Source organism: Stegostoma tigrinum, chromosome 8 (assembly GCF_030684315.1).
Source record: "Stegostoma tigrinum isolate sSteTig4 chromosome 8, sSteTig4.hap1, whole genome shotgun sequence".
Classification (NCBI taxonomy): Eukaryota; Metazoa; Chordata; class Chondrichthyes; order Orectolobiformes; family Stegostomatidae; genus Stegostoma; species Stegostoma tigrinum.
Window position 1 is genome coordinate 82,564,385 of NC_081361.1, and position 14,621 is coordinate 82,579,005.

General features: G+C 41.8%; 1 protein-coding gene across 5 annotated transcripts in view; it reads left to right on the plus strand.

Moving 5' to 3' along the window:
* The window catches only part of dpyda.1 (dihydropyrimidine dehydrogenase a, tandem duplicate 1), an 837,290-nt gene that overhangs the window by 810,058 nt on the left and 12,611 nt on the right, over positions 1-14,621 (plus strand). The window lies entirely within an intron of this gene.

The following is a 14,621-nucleotide window of genomic DNA, read 5'->3' on the forward strand; positions in this document are numbered from 1 at the left end:
TCATTTGAGTCCAAGCCATTAGTTGCTGTTTTAAAGCAATATTTTAACCAATTTAATGATGGCCTCAAATTAAATTCAGAATACTTTCTCAGACCTTGCATCAGCACTTAATTTACAGGAGAAAATTGCAGTCTCTTTAGAAATTCTTCTGGCTTTGCAGATGCCACAGGATTTCGACACCACCCATCCCCCTAAACACTAACGGTTAATGTAGTTTGATTTCTCACAAGCTTCTTTTTCCTGCCTTTCCTTCTCAAGGGGTGAAGGCTTTTTTGGAGCACCAGTCTAAGCTGGCTGGAGTCATGGCTAGCAAATGGGAAGATGGTTGTGCTGTTTGGAGGTGTATCATCTCAGGACAAGGACATATTTGTGGAAATTTTTCAAGATAGTGTCCTCAGCCCAATCATCTTCAGCTGTTTCATCAATGAACTTTCCTCCTTCATAATGTCAGAAGTGGGCATATTTGTCAATGAGTGCACAATGTTCAGCACCATTGTGACTCCTCTTCAGCAGTCCATGTCCAAATTGAGCAAGACCTTATCTATATCCAGGTTCGACTTAACAAGCAGCAACTAACATTTGGGTAAAATTCTGGGCAATGAGCATCTCCAATAAAAGACAATCTAACCATCACTCTTTAATGTTCAATGTTGTTTCCATTACCGAAACACCCCATTATCAACAATCTGGGAGTTACCATTGACCAGAAACTGAACTGGACTCACCACATAAATACACTGGTGACAAGAGCAAGTCAGAGGCTAGGAATACTACAGTGATTAGCTCATCTCCTGACCACCCAAAGCCTTTCCAACTTCTACAGGTCACAAGTCAGGAGTCTGATGGAATATTCCCCACTTGCCTGGATGTATGCAACTTCAATAACACTCAAGGAGCTTCACACCATACAGGACAAAGAAGCCTGCTTGGTTGGCATGACATAAATAACCACTCACTCCACCACTGACGCTCAGTAGCAGCAGTGTGTATCACTTACTAGACGCACAACAGAAATTCACCAAATACCCTTGGACAGCAACTTCCAAACCCACGACCATTACCATTTCAAAGGGCAACAGCTGCGGATACAAGAGAATATCACCACCTGAAAGTTTCCCTCCAAGCTACTTACCATCCTGACAGGGAATATTTTGACATTCCTTCAGTGCCATTGGATCAAAATCCTGGAATTTCCTCCTTTCGAACAGCTCACTCTCAACTTCTCAGAGGCAACTAAGGATGGGCAATAAAATGCTGACCTAGCTAACAAGGCCCCATTCCGTGAATGATTTTTTAAAAAATGCCCACATCTCTTTCTTCTGCTTTCCAACGTGGTGCAAATGCTCAGGGTCAGAGCCTCAGTTTTTGCAGGACATATTGGTGCACACATCCCATTAGGGTCAAAGAATCAGTGGATGTTTCCTCTAGTCTTAGCAAACTTCAAGCGAAGGTCTGCAACTTGTGCAGAAGTACTCAGTTCCTCCATGTAAGAAATGGACGGATTGGTGCCTTATTTCAGGCCTGATCAAAGTATCTTCTTGTCGCACTAGAATTTCAATAAAGTATTGCATAGATACCAGCTTCCACATAAAATAGTTTTATATTTATCTTGATCCCAGGAACTAGGATTCATACATACTTGAGGATAGACGTTTAACTAATCCCTCTATTTTGCCCCCTTTTGGTTTGTCGAATGGTTAAAAATGACAGTTGCCTCAGATTTTCCAAACTTCTTGCTTTCTTTATAAACCATTCCCTCCCCCAGCTGCCCTGTTTCTGGCTGTATCAGGTTCACACTCTGGGAAAGAACATCTTAACCAAGTTGCACACTAATTATATTATAAGCTCCTCTTTCACATAAAGTATTGGATGCTCCATTGACTAAGTTAAGGAGATATAACACAATTTCATTGTCATCTCAAATTCTCCTAAAACCTTTCCATGGTTCATTTTCTACTTTCTTTCATGAGACATGGGCATCATTAGTACCATTGACATTTATTGCTCACCCCCAATTACTCTTGAACTGAGTGGCTTGCTAGAGGTCCTTGCACCATTGTCCTTTCAGAGTCTGCATGGAAGTTGCCACCAAAAGGCTGAGTTTATTGAAAATTATTTAGCTGAGTGTGGAGCTGGCAGCATATGACTCCTTCATCCATCTTTGCTCTATTGACCAGCTACTTAGGAATACATAATAGGTCTGTGGAGTTTGCCAGTCATTAAAGTGAGGAGCAAGGCCAAATATTGATCGAGCCTCGGGCATTTCTGTTCCAGTCGAGAAATAGTTCCCTCCACCCATTTTGAGTCAGCAGGTGAATGGAAACCAATGTTTGTTGTTCAGCCTTCAGAACAATCCATCAATCATTCAGACAACTTTGAGATTGGGGGGGTATTTCCTGATCTTGATCATGGGATACATTGCTACAAACATATTGAACCATTCCAAGCAAAATCCTCAGGATTGGCAGCCTGAACTCTCCAGGAATTAAAAATTAATGTCCCCAATGCTGCTGCAAGCAACTTTGGTGAAAAATCAGCTGGACATTAAACAGAAGATTTTCATTTATCATCTTTTGTTTGAAAATTTCTGTGTATTTGGTCATAAACTATTGCAGATGGATAATAAATTTATTTAGCTGGGGCTGATTACAAGGAGGGAGATTGTGGGAAGAAACCCCCAGGAATATGTCCTCTTGGAGTTGATAACACTGTGACTCTACATTCCTACCTCTCCAGTAATTCCATGTCGCAGCCCCTTTCACCTCCCTGGCAACTCATTCCAGTTGTTCTAACCTTCCCTGTTAAAAAAAGTACATCTATATTTTATATTTGCAGCTCTGGATACGTTCTCTGTTAGAGATAGCCTAAAGGCAGTTGGTTTGGGGAAAATTCTGAAATCTTCGCATAAAATGTAGCAAACACACTTAAACGGCCTTCAGAAAAATCTGATTCACTTTATTAAACCGACATTTTTGATTTTACTGCTAGCTTCACAGCTTGTACTTCAGATGTGTTACAGATTCTGTTGCTATAGTAACAGCCCAGATTACTGTGAATGATCATCATTATATTCACCTATCTGTCTTCAGGACAGGGGAAAAAGAGACTTTTAATTTCAATTTCAATTAATAGAAAGAGATGCATAGTAAATATACATAGTAAAAAAATATGGTTTTTATTTTTAAGGAGATGATAATTAGGTTTTTGGTTTGGACAATTACAATTAAAATTCAAATTTTTGCCTCCTGTGATAGCAATCCTTGGAGCACTGGAAAATTCATTAGTTCTTTATTACCTTTTCTGCATATTATTTTGAAATACAGGACAGTTTTTTCATCCAGCTAGTTTTACATTGCATTTATTTCTGTCACGTTTAATATAAAAGCAAACAGAAATGGAGACCTGTGTCAATTCTCACATATTGTCTATAATGGTGTAGATTCAAATCAACTACGGCCACTGACTTCAACTATGTTTATGAATTACACCATGGTTTACTGACTTGCTTGCAGTAACAACCAAAATTTTAATCAGACCTGATTGTATAATTTGTTGATGTTCTTTTGAGTATATTAATTCCATTACATCAGAAAGTAACAGCAAACCTGTAACCATTATAGCTAAACTAGTATTGGCTCTCCCTTCACATAACCTCTTGAACATATGCTCTTAAACTGTGATGTTCACTGTTCAGGGAATTCTGTACTTGGGCTCAATTAAGTCATTTTTCCACACATTCTAAATGTAGGCCTGTTTATACATGCAACTCATGGGTAGGTGATATCTGATGATAGCATGTTAAAAAGAATCAGTTTAAAATGCAATGTGATACTGACTTGGGAGCACAATTTATTCATGCACTATGCTGAGCATCAGCCTTTGCAAATGTATGAAACTACACATGTCCTAGAAGCTGAGTGACTCAAATCATCAGGTGCTTGGTAACAGGGAGAAAATGAGAACAAGTAAAGTGCTCCTTGTACTAGCACCTAAACCGTAATGATCAACTTGCACAGAAATGGATCAAACTGCTTAGCCCTCTTGCTTGGGAAAGACTGCTTGTTGAGTGGAAGTGAGGGGGGAATATTATAGAGGAAAGGAAACTAGCTCATAATCAAGCTACTAGCTCTTGAGGGGTTAAATTTCTTTGCCTTGTGCATCTGATTGCCTAGTAACATCCTTACATCCCTGAGCAGTTAAGGAAATAATTTAAAACCAAATAAGACCTAAAATATTACATCTTGTAGAAAGCTGAGTCTTTGCTAATGAAATACATGACTAAATTTGTGGAAGTGTTAAGTAACTTGTTGCTCATTAGTTGGAACCAGATGATCCAGATGCATAACAATTATTTTTAAATTAAGACAGTGAGTCAATAGCTTGAATCTACTCATTAGAACTTGTGAATCAAAAATATGCCCTTTTTGCTATCTGTCTCTTTTTCTCCTGTCAATAAAGTACCCAAAACATCAGAATGGTTCCGCTCCAATTTGCTGGTGGAAAAGAAAACATCTACAATATGTGGCTTTAATGAAAGTTTATACATGAGAGAATAGCAGATATAAATCACATAAAAGTCACCTTAACAGATCGTCTACAGCCTGTATTTTCAGAAAGTAGTGAGATGTTGTCCAATCTTGAAGTCATGGATGAGTTACAGGTTATCTTGTGAGACAATACCTGTAGCTTGATCAAAACCATGTAGTGGGAGGAGTGAATCTTCACTTTAACACAGCAGCTGTGGCACTTCCATTGTCTCATAATCAGAACTTGAGAGGCCAAAGAAAATTTGTCACACCCTGGAGAGGTTAGGTATGCTTACACATTAGGGATTCCAACATACAGCTCACATCTGGGACCCTTGTTATCAATGAAACATTTTTCTGTCGAAACCACATACAATGCCACTTCAATACGATTAAGTAAAACAATCACAAGCAATGTGATCACACGTACACCACAAGCTTCGTTTACAGCCTTTACCCTCGCAAATACAGTTGCTCCTCCCCGATTGTCTGCAAACTCAGGCATCAACTTGACAATATACTTCTTTATAACCATTAATAAAACATATTAAAAATTATCTGGCAGAAGAATTACGTAAAATTTCATATTGTTTCCCAGTGAGAAAGTATCCGAAATATATTTTTAACACATAAATAAGCAAAGTCTGAATTTTGGAACTCACATGAATATTTAGCCTTCAGCCTATGTTGCATGGGGTCACCTATTAATCCTTATTCCTTTCCTATCAGATCTACTCAACAGATTAAATGAAAACATGTGGTCATTTAGTTTATTGTTCTGAAATAAATCTATTTACAATTTCAAATCAGATTTTTAGTGTGGCACTTACTGCACAATAAATTGCACTGAAGTGCCCTATAAATGAGATGTACACGTCCTAATGAAACTGAAGCAAATAATTTCAATAGAGGGTGTATCATTCTGAAAATGTTAGTCACATTATTTACTGTGATGACCTTATTACAGTCTTATTTATCCAATCTTACCAAGCTTAAAAGAATCTTTGCACTCACTTGTGAATCTCAATCCTGTCTGTTTGTGGGAAATTAATACGATCCGTGCAGTAATGTTTTAAAGTGGTGAAACATAAACAATTTTTTAGCCCCTAGTTTAAAGCTGTTATTAGTGTGGGTCATGTATGCTGGGGCTGCACGGGCATATAAAGCAGCCCTTCCAAAACCTGCAGGCCAAACAAGTAGAAAAAGGTTGGAAAATGGGGAATAAGAAAGGGACAGATTTTTTTCAATTGAGAAGAGGTGAAGGAACCAGAAGAAAAGCTATAAAAAAGAAAATGGGAATTCACACTGCAGTGGAGGACATAGCAGTGAATCTGTTTTCATAGCAATGCAAATTGGGAGCACTGTTTTCAATGCCTGCTCACTTTACCATGACATTGGTAAAGGTCAAGGTTCATGCACATATCATCAACTGTGCTCAGAGATAATGGGAACTGCAGATGCTGGAGATTCCAAGATAATAAAATGTGAGGCTGGATGAACACAGCAGGCCAAGCAGCATCTCAGGAGCACAAAAGCTGACGTTTCGGGCCTAGACCCTTCATCAGAGAGGGGGATGGGGGGAGGGAACTGGAATAAATAGGGAGAGAGGGGGAGGCGGACCGAAGATGGAGAGCAAAGAAGATAGGTGGAGAGGGTGTAGGTGGGGAGGTAGGGAGGGGATAGGTCAGTCCAGGGAAGACGGACAGGTCAAGGAGGTGGGATGAGGTTAGTAGGTAGCTGGGGGTGCGGCTGGGGGTGGGAGGAAGGGATGGGTGAGAGGAAGAACCGGTTAGGGAGGCAGAGACAGGTTGGACTGGTCCCAAAACCAGTCCAACCTGTCTCTGCCTCCCTAACCGGTTCTTCCTCTCACCCATCCCTTCCTCCCACCCCCAGCCGCACCCCCAGCTACCTACTAACCTCATCCCACCTCCTTGACCTGTCTGTCTTCCCTGGACTGACCTATCCCCTCCCTACCTCCCCACCTACACCCTCTCCACCTATCTTCTTTGCTCTCCATCTTCGGTCCGCCTCCCCCTCTCTCCCTATTTATTCCAGTTCCCTCCCCCCATCCCCCTCTCTGATGAAGGGTCTAGGCCCGAAACGTCAGCTTTTGTGCTCCTGAGATGCTGCTTGGCCTGCTGTGTTCATCCAGCCTCACATTTTATTATCTATCATCAACTGTGCTTACTGGCCACTCTCCACAAGTGTGGATTTTATTGATTGAGGAGCAGTGAGAAAACAGCCACCTCTTTCCAAGCCATTAAAGTGTTAATGATCGCACAGCAGGCTGTCACAGCTCTTTCTAACTTTAGAAGTTCTGCTCTACTTTTCGGTGGTTTGGTATGATTTGCTTTTGTAAAAGAGTCAATGCCCTCCATCACTTTGCCTCAGCTTTCTCAATCAAGGTCTGGCTATTGAATCTTTTTTCTGTCTATAACAATTTTGAAGTGCACCTGTTAAACATTTGAAGATCTGAAGCATGTTCATTCTGATAGTTGGAGGGACGTTTCTGCTGATGTACTACTCCTGATTATTGGAGTGGAATTTAATATTCTGGCAAGATTCAAGTTGATTGGTAAAAGACGCAGTGGTGTAATGAGGGGAGACTTTTTTGGCACAGGCTTGAATATGTGGTGAACACAGATTTAATGACAACTTACAGAAAAGAATTGGCTAAATATCTGAAGCCAAAAAAAATGCAAGGGTACAGAGAAAAGCAGGAGGTGTAGCTGATGTGTAATCAGCTGAGTAGCTTCTTATTGAGAACTGCCACAGACACAGCCAGCCAAATGGCTTCCTTCTGTGATGGTCTGATTTATCTGTCACAGAGAAGACAATATTCCATAGTTAAATATGCAGAGGAAAACAAAGAACAAGAATGGGGCAATTAACAACCTGACCTTGTGAATCAACATGGGATTGACGGGCAGATTTCTCTGCTGAGGTGCAGCTAACTACAGTTCACCTCATCTCAACTCTCATCTGCTGACCATCTTGTGTCCCGACCCTTAAATAAGAATACTTCCCAGTGAGCTTCCTGTCAGATCACCTTACTTCTTCCTTCGTTGTCTCAGCATCATTTCTCTTATTTATCTCTCTGTTTTTCCCCTTCGTTAAAAATAATATATTAATACTAGGTATTGTCAACAAGTGGAATTGATCATTTTCTCCCTGTCAGGAGCTTGTGGTATCTGCTGTTTTCTGAGCTGGAACTCAAACCTTGTTTGTCAGTTGTCTAATGAGTGTTCTCCGAGGAGGAAAGTAAACATGCCTCTCTTTGCTGTCAAGGGGAACTCGGTGGGAGTTTGGAAACAATCCAGCTTTCTGTCACCTAGTTTGTGACTGTGTAGTGGCTAGAAATTTTGTGCATGCCCTTGACACACGTTTGGTGTCAGGGCTGCATTTATTTTGGTGGGAGAATGGTGATTGGAAAGCTGCCACTGTCCAACCAGGAATAGCACCTCATATTCCGCTTGGAAATCCTGCAACGCAATGCAAGTTGCCCCCCAGGTTGACAGGGCTGTTAAGAAGGCATACAGTGTTTTAGCTTTTATTAATAGAGGGATCGAGTTCCGCAACCAAGAGGTTATGGTGAAGCTGTACAAAACTCTGGTGCGGCCGCACTTGGAGTATTGTGTACAGTTCTGGTCACCGCGTAATAAGAAGGATGTGGAAGCTTTGGAAAGGGTGCAGAGGAGATTTACTAGGATGTTGCCTGGTATGGAGGGAAGGTCTTACAAGGAAAGGCTGAGGGACTTGAGGCTGTTTTCATTAGAGAGAAGAAGGGTGAGACATGACTTAATTGAAACATATAAAATAATCAGAGGGTTAGATAGGGTGGATAGGGAGAACATTTTTCCTAGGATGGTGACAGCGAGCACAAGGGGGCATAGCTTTAAATTGAGGGGTGAAAGATATAGGACAGATGTCAGAGGTAGTTTCTTTACTCAGAGAGTAGTAAGGGAATGGAACGCATTGCCTGCAACGGTGGTAGATTCGCCAACTTTAGGTACATTTAAGTCGTCATTGGACAAGCATATGGACGTACATGGAATAGTGTAGGTTAGATGGGCTTGAGATCGGTATGACAGGTCGGCACAACATCGAGGGCCGAAGGGCCTGTACTTTGCTGTAATGTTCTATGTTCTATGTTCTATGTTCTATGGTATCAATGTGGGCTTCACAAGCTTCAAGATCTCCCTTCCCCCCTGTGCTCCTGAGATGCTGCTTGGCCTGCTGTGTTCATCCAGCCTCACATTTTATTATCTTGGAATTCTCCAGCATCTGCAGTTCCCATTATCTCTCACATCCTAAAACCAGCCCAGTTTGTCCCTGCCTCCCAAATCTGTCCTTTCTCCCACCAATGCCCTCCTCCCACTTCAAGCCCCATCCCCACCTCCTACCTGCTTATCTCATCCTGCCTCCTTGACCTGTCCGTCCTCCCTGGACTGACCTATCCCCTCCCTAACTCTCCACCTACATTTACCTCTATTGGCTCCATCCTCACCTTTTTGACCTGTCCGTCTCCTCTCCACCTATCTTCTCCTCTATCCATCTTCATTCTGCCTCCCCCATCTCCCTATTTATTTCAGATCCACTTTCCCCTCCCCCATTTCTGAAGAAGGGTCTAGACCCGAAATGTCAGCCTTCCTGCTCCTCTGATGCTGCTTGGCCTGCTGTGTTCATCCAGCTCTACACCTTGCTATTTCAGATTCATCAGCATCTGCAGTTCCCACTATCACTGCCCAATCCTGCCCAGGTTAAGGCAGGAAGGCTGATGGATGGCCTTCATTGTCAGGGACTCAGTGCCTGGTTAACGGAAGTCAACAAGGGGGTGGGAGCGGCAACGCCCGCTGAGAGCTGACCTCTCCCACTCCTAACCCCATCCTAGCTGCAGATTTCAACCTCCGCCCAAAGCCATCATTCACCCGGCCATCTATGTCACGGGAATTCAGTGGGTGCTTTACCAGTTTCCACATCACCAGTAGGGCTGCCAAGGCATCATCCCCAGGGTCTTCATCCCATGGCACACCCCTTGTTGGTGATGTGGCATTCTTGCCAGATCTCCAGGTGATGGGGGAAACTCTCTCTGTCTTTGCCTAACTTCTGCTTATTGAGTACCAAATCTGCAAAGATATTCAGTGGGGGCATAAATTGGGCAATAAAAGGTCTCGCATTATCTGCAAAGAGAAAACAGAGTTAACATTTCCAATCTGAAGAAGTCACTGGATTCAAAACATTATCTCTGCTTTCTCTCCACAGATACTGTCAGATTTGCTGAGTTTCTCCAGCAATTTCTGTTTGGTTTGTTTCAGATCTCCAGCATCTGAAGTTCATTAATAAAAACCAAAAAAAACTGTGGATGCTGTAGATCAGGAACAAAAATAAAAGTTGCTGGAAAAGCGCAGCTGGCCTGGCAGCACCTGTAAAGAGAAAATCAGAATTAACATTTCGGGTTTAGGGACCCCTCCTCAAAATCTGAAGTTCTTTGTTTGCTATCTAAATTGGACCTTGTTGTCTTCTTTTTTTATGGGCTTTCTTTCTGAATCTTAGTCATTGTAATGGACAACAGATGTTTCTGTACTTATTCCTTAGGCATCCCACTCAACACTGTTCCATCAACAGCACACACCTCACCATCTCCATTCAACTTGAACAAATACCCACTGACTTCTTTCTTTCAACCAATTTCTGACCTTTCTCAATATTTACTCTGAACTCCCAGTGCTTTGATCTAAACCAGCAGCTTTTCATATGGAACATTCTCAAAAGCCAAAACCAATTTTTGTATCAATGTGAAATTTTTGAAGACCCCATATGACGTTATATCCTCAAAACATGAGGGCACTGGTTAAACAGGGATTTTCTCCTCTGGATCTATGCTGACTTCTGTGTATTAGATTCCAGTGGTACAGGTACTCATGCAGTTTACCCCTGACAATCAAAGTTACACTAAATAACAAAGTAGATCAGGCTAAATGATAAATGAAGACAACAAAGCAATTGACACAATCCATGAAATAAAAATTAAGAGAAAATTCTCCCTCTTTGCTAAATGGTGGGGATCTAATTAATATGAAACCTAGCCCAAAGGAATCTTTATTACAAATGGAAAAAATGAATTGAGATTATTTATTATTTAAGTGAAATTAAGTTAGAGGAGAGTCGAATTTTACATGACTTATTTACACGTTACCTTTAAAGTTATTATTTTAAATTGAAATACTGTAATTTTCCATCTTGGGGTCAAGCTCAAGCCTTCACCTGTCAGTTTAGAGTATGCTAAAGATTTTACCCTCTCTGGAAGGATTAGATAGAACTTTGAGAGGGAATAAATCATAGAGTTGGCCTGACAGATGGATTATGATTAAAGCCAATGAGAAGTGAATGTCAGAACCATCAATTGAACAAATAAGATTTTCAGTCCTGTGCAGCATACCCAAGGTGTCCAGCAGTGCTAAACAAACAAGCTAAAAGTGTCTATCACATTAGTTTCAGATGACTAAGTGTGATTATTGTATTTTTTTTTCTCCTGGAGGGACCCCTATTTCTTTATTTTCTCTCAGTTATTTTTATATTTCTTTGCTTCTTTTTGCTTTTTAAGAATTTTTTTTTACATTCACTTAATTTTATGATTTTTGAGTTATATTTTCTTAGAATTGAAGAGCGGTACATCATGGAAACAGACCCTTCGGTCCAACTCATCCATGACAATCAAGTATCCCAAAATTAATCTGGGCCCATTGGCCAGCATTTGGCCCATATTCCTCTAAACCCTTCCTATTCATATACCAATGCTGATGCTGTAATTGTATCCAGCCTCTACCACCTCCTCTGATAGTTCATTCCATACACGCAACGTTGTCTGCATAAAAAAGGCCCCTTTTAAATATTTCCCATTTCACCTTAAACCTACACCTTCCAGTTTTAGACTCCCCTACTCTGGGGAAAATACCTTGGCTGTTCACCCTATTCATGCCCGTAATGATTTTATAAACTTTTATAAGGTCATCCCTTCCAATGCTCCAGGAAAAATAGCCCCAGCAGTTCAGAATTTTCCAGTAACTCAGACCCTCAACCCTAGCAACATAACATTTTCTGAATCTTTTCAAGTTTCACAACATCCTTCCTACAGCAGGGAGACCAGAATTAAACACGGTATTCTAAAAGTGGCCTAACTAATGTCCTGTACAGCCGCAACATGACCTTCCAACTGCTATACTCAATGCACTGACCAATAAATGTTATTTGTGATGGTCATAGTCTGGCATTTGTGTGGCACAATGTTAGTCGCCGCTTATCAGCACAAGCCTGGATATTGTGCAGATTTTGTTGCATTTGAACATGGATTGCTTCAGTATCCAAGGAGTTGTGAATAGTGCTGAATATTGTGCAATCATCTCCAAACATTCCCACTTCTGGCGTTATGATGCAGAAAAGGTCATTGGTGAAACAGCTGAAGATGACTGGGCCTAGGACACTATCCTTAGGAACTTATGCAGAGATGTCCTGAAACTGAAATGACTGACTTCTAACAACCGTGACCATCTTCATATGCACTGGGTGTAAACCCAACCTGCAAAGAGCTTGCCCCCTGATACCTACTGACTTTAGTTTTGCTATGGCTCCTTGATGCCAAAAATTGGTGAATGTTGCCTTGACGTCAAGGGCTGTCGCTCTCTCATCTCACATCTGGAATTCAGCTCTTTTGTCCATGTTTGTACCAAGGCCTTAATGAATCAGGAGCTGAGTGGCCCTGGCAGAACCCAAACTGGGGTGTCGCTGAGCAGGTTATTGCTGAGCAGGTGCTGCTTGATAGCACTGTGACATCTTCCATCACTTTACTGATGATCGAGAGTATACTTATTGAGCAATAATTGGCTGGATTGGATTTGTCCTGTTTTTTTTTATGTACAGGACATTCCTGAGCCTATTTCTACATTGTCAGGTAGATGCCAGTATTGTAGCTGTACTAGAACAGCTTGGCTAGGGGAGTAGCAAACTCTGGAGCGCAAGTCTTCAGTACTATTACAGGAATGTTGTCAGGTCCTACAGCTTTTGTAGTATGCAGTGACTCCAACCATTTCTTAGTATCACATGGAGTGAATCCAATTGGCTGAAGACTGGTATCTGTAATGCTGGGGATAGAGGGAGCTCACATGGGTCATCTACTCAGCACTTCTGGCTGAAGGTTGCTGCAAATGCTGCAGCCTTAACTTTTGCACTGATTTCCGGGCCACTTCCACCATTCAGAGTGGAGGTATTTGTAGAGCCTCCTCCTCCTGCAGTGTGTTGTTTAATTGTTCACCACCATTCACGACTGGATTGTGGCAGGACTGCAGAGCTTAGATCTGATTCGAGATAGTAGGAACTGCAGATGCTGGAGAATTCAAAATAATAAGGTGTACAACTGGATGAACACAGCAGGCCAAGCAGCATCATGGGAGCAGGAAGGCTGATGTTTCGGGCCTAGAAAGGGTCTAGGCCCGAAACGTCAGCTTTCCTGCTCCTATGATGCTGCTTGGCCTGCTGTGTTCATCCAGCTCGACACCTTGTCATCTTAGATCTGATCCGATGGTTGTGGAGTCATTTAGATCTGTCTACCAATTACTGCTTCAGGAGTATTTGTTCAAGCTCCAGTGGGTGCGCAGGTGACGGCTAAGGGTGATTTGCACCCAGAATTCACCCAATTCTGTTGCAAATAGGGCAGAATACAACAGTGATTTAGTTTTTGACAAGTTGCTTGGGATTTCCTCTTCTGGCAACTCCACTCTGCCTTTGTAATGCACTTGTCTTCGAAAGGGAGCTGCACATTTGTTACATGGCAACAATCCTGAATGGACTTCTCCCAGGACTCAAAGTCAGTATCATAACCTCTAAGTAAAGGCTTCAGACACTTCCTTTGACCATCAAAGGAAGGAATCCGAGGCTCAAACTCCGATCAAAAGCAAATGTCAGGAATTCTGTTCCATGACAAATCAAACTCACTTGTGACTGTCTCAATACATTGTGGATACTTGGCATGCCAGCTCTGTATTGGGAATTTTGTCCTGCTGTCAGATCTTTGAAATCTTCCAAAGGCATCTCAAGTGAGTGTAGTTGTGCTTCTTGACATAATGCTTGTACACAGTCCAGTTCTGGCACCTGGAACAGAAGAGGGAGTTTGCTGTACAAACTTTCAGATTGGCAAAATGATTTTGTCTTCTTTATTCCCAGATTGATGTTTGAAGTCTGCCATCATTGCTATGCAGCTGTCATTATAGACAGCTCAGGGAGTTTGCTGCCAAAATGTGAGCATTTCCCAATGCTGACAAGTTCTGTTCACAGATTGAAAAGTTGGGTGCGAGAGAGTGCTTTCCTGGAAAGGGCCAGTACATTATTTCAGTTTTTCTCTCACTGATCGTAAGTCTAAGGTTATCGCATGCTTTGGTTAAAAAGACCATGCTATAATTACTGCCCAGCTCTAAGCCAGCAGCTGGTGCACCTTAATTGGCCAACAGAAAGTAGCAAAGTATATTTGAAGACCTTAACATTTGCCTGAGTTGCCTCAGATTGAGCAACTTCCTGATCAGTGCAATATCTGATTTTGGTGCCATGATTGCCAAAACAAGAAACTGGAGACCCTGGTGGAGGATTGGCATGTTGAAGAGGGTTGGTGTTAGCATACAACTCTGTTTAACTCCAACACCTGGGATAGGTTGCTATCATCCAGGATATGTGCAAGCATGCCATCACAAAACTGTCAAACCATTAGCACGAATTTCTCAGGGTGGCTGAATCTCCCAATTTAAGGTCCTCACAACTCTCAGTTAAACTTAACAAACATAGCCTCAGTGATGGGCATTTGCCTTGGGGCTGTCTGACTGCAAACAATCTCCCTGGGTTGAGATTTTGCACTGAATGTTTCTGAAAGATTCTGATAATGATTTTCCCAGAAAGAGAGAAGTAAAAATTCCCTTCCACGTTTTCAAAGATTGGCAAGTTCTTTCCTACTTGTACAGGAGACAATGGAGGCATCTTCATACTCTGGTGGGATGATTCCTTTCTCCTGCATAGATTGAAAGAATTCGGTAGGCTTCTTGACCAGGCTTTGAC